The 9,419-nt window shown below is 46.5% G+C and overlaps 1 protein-coding gene across 1 annotated transcript in view; it reads right to left on the reverse strand.

Moving 5' to 3' along the window:
* SMAD3 (SMAD family member 3) overlaps positions 1 to 3,993 on the reverse strand; it is a 251,863-nt gene extending 247,870 nt beyond the window's left edge. The window contains exon 1 of the mRNA XM_063925564.1: positions 3,894 to 3,993. The gene's annotated coding sequence lies outside the window, so the exon portion shown is untranslated. The remainder of the gene's footprint in view (positions 1 to 3,893) is intronic.
* Between the last annotated feature and the right edge of the window lie 5,426 nt (positions 3,994 to 9,419).

Genomic DNA, 9,419 nt, shown 5'->3' on the forward strand with positions numbered 1-9,419 from the left:
GCGCTTGACGCTGAAAAAGCCTTTGACAGAGTAGCTTGGCCTTTTTTGCAACAAACTGTCTCTAATACGGGATTTGAGGGCACCTTTGTACAAGGGGTTAACTCCCTTTATCATAACCCAACGGCTTTGGTGGTGGTAAATGGCCTTTCATCCGAACCCTTCCGAATTATCAATGGAACCCGTCAAGGCTGTCCCCTTTCTCCTCTATTGTTCGCCCTCGTCATGGAACCATTGGCCACGAAGATCAGACTAAATAAAAATATCACGGGTATAGCGGCGAGACACTCGGATCGCAAGAGAGCGTTATGGGCCTAATTCAGGTGGGATCGCAGTGTGCGATCCAACCGTAAATTTTGAGACAAAAATGCAGGAGCATGCGCCGCGCACGTCCTATGCATGCGCCCACATTTTCTGCGGGGGTGCTGCAGAAAATGCAATTGCCTCTGCCTGTCAATCAGGCAGAGGCAGTCACGGGGTGGGGGTTGGGGGGGGGGTTGGGCAGGCAATGCTCCATTTCCAGGGAGGAGACAGCGTTGCTGGGGCAGTGCGGCACAAACGGGGGGCAGGGGCGGCCAAACGAGGGCATGTCGGGGGCGTGATCACGGCAGCTGCAAGACGTCACACGCAGCTGCCGCGAACGGGAAAATGGCGGCGGGCCTCCTGCTAAGCTGCGCTGGCAGGAGCCATCCTTAGTTTCTGCTAACAAGCAGAAATTGCTATGCATTCGGAATTTCTGCTTGTTCAATGGGGGTAGGTTTCGGTCAGGTTGCTGGGTGGCCTTGCCCAGCGATGGGCGGCCCCCAGCATGCGATCCAAAGGATTGCAAATTCTCCTAATTAGCAGAATTTCTTAGGCCCTATATGCGGATGACGTGATCTTGACACTGACTAATCGTACTCTTTTCCCTTGCGCCTATGGCCAATACTCGAACTACAACATCAACACGGATAAAACAGAATTTCTAGGTATCAAAATGCCACAATCGGATCTCCTATCGTTACAAGCTGAATATCCCTTTAGATGGCAACCCAGCAAACTTAAATACTTGGGTGTTTATCGCAATGAGGGGCAGATTTATTAAGCTCGGTGAAGTGATAAAGTGGAAGGTGATAACGCACCAGCCAGTCAGCTCCTAACTGTCATTTTTCAAGCTCAGCCTGTGACATGGCAATTAGGATCTGATTGGCTGGTCATTTATCATCTTCCACTTTATCACTTCACCGAACTTAATAAATATGCCCCTAAATCGTATAGACAGCTATATGCTGCTAACTTGGTATTTGGTACTGATATACTTGGCAATAAAAAGTGATTCTGATTCTGACTTCCCAAGATTGCTGGCTTCCATCAAATCGGACCTATCAGCCTGGGACAAACTATTTATTTTGTGGTTCGGTTGCACAGCGGCGGTCAAAATGAACGTTCTTCCTCACTTATTGTACCTCTTGCAAACACTACCAATTCATGTACCCACAACGACCCTCAAACATCTGCAGCGAGATATTTCAAATTTTATTTGGGCAGGTAAGAAACCGAGGATTAAAATGCGAATATTACAGAAACACCAAAACTCTGTGGGTGTGGGCATTCCTGATTTCCTTAAATATTTTCGAGTGGTCCAATTGACCTCCTGTGTGCACTGGCATGCCCCTCCTCTCAGTATATTCTCCTTCTACCCTCTTATGGTGCTCCCCCACTAGTCAACCGACCTCTGTCTCCCTCCTCCCTAATTGTAAGTTTATAGAGGGTTAATCTACAAATTTCCTTCCTCTGTTATGCTGCTTTCTGATTATTAACCTGACTATTCTAATTTCTTCCACAAATAGAAAAAAATTGTTATAATCTGTTTCAGTATTTCCGTATGTTATACCTTTACTGATCTTTATTAATGCCTTTGAGGCCTAAACTCCAATTTCCTGTTGTCGACGTTGTCATGTATAATGTTCTGTTTCTAGAGATGTTGGGTCTACTTGGTGTAATTTTTTCCTACTTTGCCCTTGCACAATAAAATTTATTAAAAAACAAAACAGGATGATGGCAATGGAGAGAAGCAGGATAGAGCTGGAGGGGATCCGGTCTCGGTTGACAAGACTTTGGTCGACAGTGTCTAGGTCGACCACTATTGGTCAACAGTAAGTAGGTCAACAGGGTCGACATGTAAAAAGGTCAACATGAGTTTTTCACTTTTTTCCCATTTTTTGTACTTTTTCATACTTTACGATCCACGTGGACTACAACTGGGAACGGTAACCTGTACTGAGCGCAGCAAGACACCTTGCCCGAAGCATGGTGAGCGAAGCGAGCCATGCAAGGGGACACGGTGCAATAATTGGGGTTCCCGGCCAATCTACATAGAAAACGACACCCAATTTTTTTTTTATAAAAATCATGTCGACCTTATTTCATAACATTGAATAGATGTAAACATAAGTGCCACCAACCACCCCAGGATGTGAGCTCAGTGGTGGGGACTTGCCAGTGTATACCCCGTGTCCTAATCACCTTGTTAGTTTAAACCCTACGCGTTTCGTCCTTTCGGACTTCCTCAGGTATAGGTAAATCTAAATATATATATTACAGTGGACAATGGTGGTTACCACCTGCTAACCAATTTTCCAAAAAATGTCAAGGAGTAATATTACCAGTATTAGTGCACAAGATGTAACACCTTCACTGGTGTGGAACATGAAGCACCTTCACTGGCCCAATTGAATTTATACATTTACATATTCCCACATTTGCAGTAATTTTTTTACTGCAGTGCAAGACATTGAGGTGATAGGATCATTGAGCTTTTGTGCCTCCTGATCCCTTGAGAAGTGTTTGATCAGTACCTTTAGAAAAGAACTACGTTTATTCTTACTGTAGGGTTTTAAACTAACAAGGTGATTAGGACACTGGGTATACATTGGCAAGTCCCCACCACTGAGCTCACATCCTAGGGTGATTGGTTATGTTTACATCTATTCTATGTAACCTGATTGTTCCTTTGAATACACCTTGTATATAATGTTGAAAATATACATTATATTTTATGTTGGATGTTGTGAATAAACATCAGACTTTTATTAATCCAAGGTTTTATTTCTGGGTGTCTATACTTCTCTGGTGAGAGGCTATTTTTCTAGGAGAAATACCTAGTTGAGTACAACAGAACATTGGATTTCAAAGAGATCAGGAGATTGATTCTGGTTTGGAATTCCCATTTGAGTCCAATAGAAATACGGGGGAAAAAACGGATTTACCAACCTATATGGACTTGTTTTACGGACAATTGGCTGAGATATTTTAGCGCGCTCTGGGTCATTCTTTTTCTACATTGTTCTCGTTCCCGCTAACAGGGGTTCTACTGTGAGGTGCTGCTCCTGTGAAGCACGTAAGAAGGGTAAAGTTTTTTTTATATCTATATATGTGTGCATATATATATATATGTATACACACATACAGTACTGGTCACACCTCCATATCAGTAGCCATACTCACATGGTGCTGGTCACACCCCATGCAGTAGCATACAATAGGCCCTTCAGAAATTTCAGCTCCAGGCCCATGAGGACCTTAATCTGGCACTGCCAGTATCACCTGCTAAGATTCATCTGAAAAGATATGTTGTAATGTAGCTCTGATAATTACTCAAAGATAAGAAATGAAAAGTAATTATTGCTGATTAATAACGAGTTGCAGCAATAATATTTTGTTTTAGTATTTGCTATTATTGTTATGGGAAATTCAGTTTGGTATGATGTGCTGCCATGATGTCTGTCCTGCACATTTGCTTATATTACTGTAGCCGAATTCTGCTAGTTTTCTTGCACACCCCTATAACTGCCGTTCATTTACAACACAGAATACTATGCCTAAGATTGGTTTACTGCCCCAAACATTTCACTTACTAGGATTCCCATGTCCACTCCACCTTCTCTGATCCTCCAGAAGATGCCTTAGCTGTCTACTACTCATTGAGTAGTCAAATAATACAATATTAAAGACCAATAATGGCCAGACTTCAGCAGCAAGATCAGAGGCATTGGTGTTCTATTTCTGCACATATGATGTCATAGTGGGTGATCTACACCTGACCATAGTGACATCACAAACTGGCAATTTCCTGTTGGCAGGGTGGACACCAGCTGACTGGTATACACAATATTTCCGTAAACAAAGCCCCACTCACTATGGCCCTCATTCCGAGTCGTTCGCTCGGTATTTTTCATCGCATCGCAGTGAAATTCCGCTTAGTGCGCATGCGCAATATTCGCACTGCGACTGCGCCAAGTATCTTTGCTATGAAGATAGTATTTTTACTCACGGCTTTTTCATCACTCCGGCGATCGTAATGTGATTGACAGGAAATGGGTGTTACTGGGCGGAAACACAGCGTTTTATGGGCGTGTGGCTGAAAACGCTACCGTTTCCGGAAAAAACGCAGGAGTGGCCGGAGAAACGGGGGAGTGGTTGGGCGAACGCTGGGTGTGTTTGTGACGTCAAACCAGGAACGACAAGCACTGAACTGATCGCACAGGCAGAGTAAGTGTGGAGCTACTCTAAAACTGCTAAGTAGTTTGTGATCGCAATATTGCGAATACATCGGTCGCAATTTTAAGATGCTAAGATACACTCCCAGTAGGCGGCGGCTTAGCGTGTGTAACTCTGCTAAATTCGCCTTGCGACCGATCAACTCGGAATGAGGGCCAATGCCATAAGCACTGTGGGCGGTATTCAATTGTTTGAAAAGTCAGTTGGGTGCCTGTTTTTTTCCTATCTAATAGGAAAAAACAGACACCCAACTGACTTTTCTAACATTTGAATTCCCCCCTGTGAGCGCTGTGAATCGGGACTGTCCTGGTGCAATATTGACAGTTGGGATGTATGTCACATGGCACAAGTCACAGCCTCATCTGAAACCTGCTCAGTTGAAAAACAATACTCAAGGATAATATGGTCATTTGCAGAGATGGTTATTTTTCTGCAGCCCTGTTTATATATAAGCTGCTTTGCAGCATGAAGGGTTAATGTCATTGCAGAAACATTGTTTCACAAACTAACCATGGCAACTCTGAAGGGAATAGGGGAGGGAGGCAATGTGAAGACTTGCTCTACAGTACTATCAAACTCAATTCAGGTCCCATAAAATGTGCACATATAATTTAGGAACAACTTTAATAAACAGAATGTTGCAGAAAAGGTAATAATAATAAAGATCACATGATCATATTGTGATTTAAGAGATAATAATACCTAATGGTGATCATGTAGAATTGGACGCTATGGGGGAGAGTCAAATGTTTGAAAAGTCAGTTGGGTGTCTGTTTTTTCCTGTTTATTAGACAGGAAAAAACAGAATCCCAACTGACTTTTCAAACATTTGAATCTCCCCCTATTAGTCTAAATTGCGTCCATATAAGATATGCATTTGCGTAGTATGCAAAGCTGAATTTATTTTAAGATGTATGTGAGTGCATATTACAAAAAAATTTGTATTTCTCTGACGTCCTAGTGGATGCTGGGAACTCCGTAAGGACCATGGGGAATAGCGGGCTCCGAAGGAGGCTGAGCACTCTAGAAAGATTTATGACTACCTGATGTGCACTGGCTCCTCCCCCCATGACCCTCCTCCAAGCCTCAGTTAGATTTTGTGCCCGGCCGAGGTTGGATGCACACTAGGGGCTCTCCTGAGCCTTTAGAAAGAAAGATAGAAATTAGTTTTTTTATTTTCAGTGAGACCTGCTGGCAACAGGCTCACTGCAGCGAGGGACTAAGGGGAGAAGAAGCGAACCTGCCTGCTTGCAGCCAGCTTGGGCTTCTTAGGCTACTGGACACCATTAGCTCCAGAGGGATCGACCGCAGGCCCAGTCCTTGGTGTTCGGTCCCGGAGCCGCGCCGCCGTCCCCCTTACAGAGCCAGAAGCAAGAAGAGGTCCGGAAAATCGGCGGCAGAAGACATCAGTCTTCACCAAGGTAGCGCACAGCACTGCAGCTGTGCGCCATTGCTCCTCACACACACTTCACACTCCGGTCACTGAGGGTGCAGGGCGCTGGGGGGGGGGGGGGGGCGCCCTGAGAAGCAATAATAACACCTTGGCTGGCAAAAATACCACAATATATAGCCCCAGAGGCTATATATGTGGAAAATACCCCTGCCAGAATATAGGAAAAAGCGGGAGAATAGTCCGCGGAAAAGGGGCGGAGCTATCTCCCTCAGCACACTGGCGCCATTTCTCCTTCACAGATCCGCTGGAAGGAAGCTCCCTGGCTCTCCCCTGCAGTCTACACTACAGAAAAGGGTAAAAAAGAGAGGGGGGGGCACTAAATTTAGGCACAGTATACAATTATATAGAAAAAGCAGCTATAGGGGACATAACTCAGTTAGTCCCTGCATTATATAGCGCTCTGGTGTGTGCTGGCATACTCTCACTCTGTCCCCCCAAAGGGCTTTTGTGGGTCCTGTCCTCTGTTGGAGCATTCCCTGTGTGTGTGCGGTGTGTCGGTACGGCTGTGTCGACATGTTTGATGAGGATAATGATGTGGAGACGGAGCAGATGCCTTTAGAAGGGATGTCACCCCCTGCGGGGCAGACACCTGAGTGGTTGAGCTTATGTAAAGAAATGAGTGCACGTATAGACTCCTTGCATAAGAAATTTGACGACATGCCAAATGTGGGACAGCCGACTTCTCAGCTCGTGCCTGTCCAGGCGTCGCACAGGTCATCAGGGGCTCTAAAACGCCCGCTACCTCAGACCGTAGACCCAGATGTCGACACTGATACTGACACCAGTGTCGACGACGATGAGTCTAACCTGATGCCCACTAAGGCCATTCACTGCATGATTGAGGCAATGAAAGAGGTGTTAAACATTTCTGATATAAATACAGGTACCACTAAAAAGGGTATTATGTTTGGGGAGAAAAAACTACCCGTAGTTTTTCCCCCATCAGATGAATGAAATGAAGTGTGTGAAGAAGCGTGGGCTTTCCCTGATAAAAAAATTGGTAATTCCTAAGAAGGTACTAATGGCGTTCCCTTTCCCGCCAGAGGATAGGTCACGTTGGGAAACACCTCCTAAGGTGGATAAAGCGCTCACACGTTTGTCTAAAAAGGTGGCACTACCATCTCCGGATACGGCCGCCCTCAAGGAACCTGCTGATAGAAAGCAGGAGGCGATCCTGAAGTCTGTATATACACACTCAGGCATTATACTTAGGCCAGCTATTGCGTCAGCTTGGATGTGCAGTGCTGCCGCTGCGTGGTCAGATAAACTGTCAGAAAATATTGACACATTAGACAGAGACACGATCCTGCTAACCATAGACCATATCAAAGACTCAGTCTTATATATGAGAGATGCACAGAGGGAAATCTGCCGACTGGCATCTAAAGTAAGTGCATTGTCCATTTCTGCTAGGAGAGGCTTATGGACTCGCCAGTGGACAGGAGATGCAGATTCTAAAAGGCACATGGAAGTGTTGCCATATAAGGGTGAGGAATTATTTGGGGATGGTCTCTCGGACCTAGTTTCCACAGCAACGTCTGGGAAGTCAGCATTTTTACCCCATGTCCCTTCACAGCCTAAGAAGGCGCCGTTTTATCAGGTTCAGTCCTTTCGGACCCAGAAAAACAGGCGTGGAAAAGGCGGGTCTTTTCTGTCCAGAGGCAGAGGTAGGGGAAAAAGGCTGCAACAAACAGCAGGTTCCCAGGAACAAAGTCCTCCCCCGCTTCTTCTTCCAAGTCCGCCGCATGACGGTGGGGCTCCACAGGCGGAGCCAGGTACGGTGGGGGGCCGCCTCAAGAATTTCAGCGATCAGTGGGCTCGCTCACAGGTGGATCCCTGGATCCTTCAAATAGTATCTCAGGGGTACAAACTGGAATTCGAGGCGTCTCCACCCCACCGGTTCCTAAAATCTGCCTTGCCGATTGCCCCCTTAGACAGGGAGGCGGTGCTAGCGGCAATTCACAAGCTGTATTCCCAGGAGGTGATAATCAAGGTACCCCTACTTCAACAAGGCCGGGGTTACTATTCCACACTATTTGTGGTACCGAAACCGGACGGTTCGGTGAGACCCATTTTAAATTTGAAATCCTTGAACACATACATAAAAAAATTCAAGTTCAAGATGGAATCGCTCAGGGCGGTTATTGCAAGCCTGGACGAGGGGGATTACATGGTATCCCTGGACATCAAGGATGCTTACTTGCATGTCCCCATTTACCATCCTCACCAGGAGTACCTCAGATTTGTGGTACAGGATTGCCATTACCAATTCCAGACGCTGCCGTTTGGACTGTCCACGGCACCGAGGGTATTTACCAAGGTTATGGCGGAAATGATGATACTCCTTCGAAAAAAGGGAGTTTTAATTATCCCGTACATGGACGATCTCCTAATAAAAGCGAGGTCCAAGGAACAGTTGTTGGTGGGAGTAGCACTATCTCAGGAGGTGCTGCACCAGCACGGCTGGATTCTGAATATCCCAAAGTCACAGCTGGTTCCGACGACACGGCTACTGTTCCTGGGTATGATTCTGGATACAGTCCAGAAAAAAGTGTTTCTCCCGGAGGAGAAAGCCAGGGAGTTGTCATCTCTAGTCAGAGACCTCCTGAAACCAAAACAGGTATCAGTGCATCGCTGCACGCGGGTCCTGGGAAAGATGGTGGCTTCTTACGAAGCAATTCCCTTCGGCAGGTTCCATGCCAGAATCCTTCAGTGGGACCTGTTGGACCAGTGGTCCGGATCGCATCTTCAGATGCATCGCTTAATAACCCTGTCTCCAAGAACCAGGGTGTCTCTACTGTGGTGGCTGCAGAGTGCCCATCTTCTAGAGGGCCGCAGGTTCGGCATACAGGACTGGGTCCTGGTGACCACGGATGCCAGCCTTCGAGGCTGGGGGACAGTCACACAGGGAAGAAACTTCCAAGGACTATGGTCGAGTCAGGAGACTTCCCTTCACATAAATATTCTGGAACTAAGGGCCATCTACAATGCCCTAAGTCAAGCAAAATCCCTGCTCCTACACCAGCCGGTGCTGATCCAGTCAGACAACATCACGGCAGTCGCCCATGTATATCGACAGGGCGGCACAAGAAGCAGGATGGCGATGGCAGAAGCCACAAGAATTCTCCGATGGGCGGAGAATCATGTACTAGCACTGTCAGCAGTGTTCATTCCGGGAGTGGACAACTGGGAAGCAGACTTCCTCAGCAGACACGACCTCCACCCGGGTGAGTGGGGACTTCATCCAGAAGTCTTCCAGATGCTGGTAAACCATTGGGAAAAACCACAGGTGGACATGATGGCGTCCCGCCTCAACAAAAAGTTAAAACGATATTGCGCCAGGTCAAGGGACCCTCAGGCGATAGCTGTGGACGCTCTAGTGACACCGTGGGTGTACCAGTCGGTTTATGTGTTCCCTCCTCTGCCTCTC

Source organism: Pseudophryne corroboree, chromosome 6 (assembly GCF_028390025.1).
Source record: "Pseudophryne corroboree isolate aPseCor3 chromosome 6, aPseCor3.hap2, whole genome shotgun sequence".
Taxonomy (NCBI): domain Eukaryota; kingdom Metazoa; phylum Chordata; class Amphibia; order Anura; family Myobatrachidae; genus Pseudophryne; species Pseudophryne corroboree.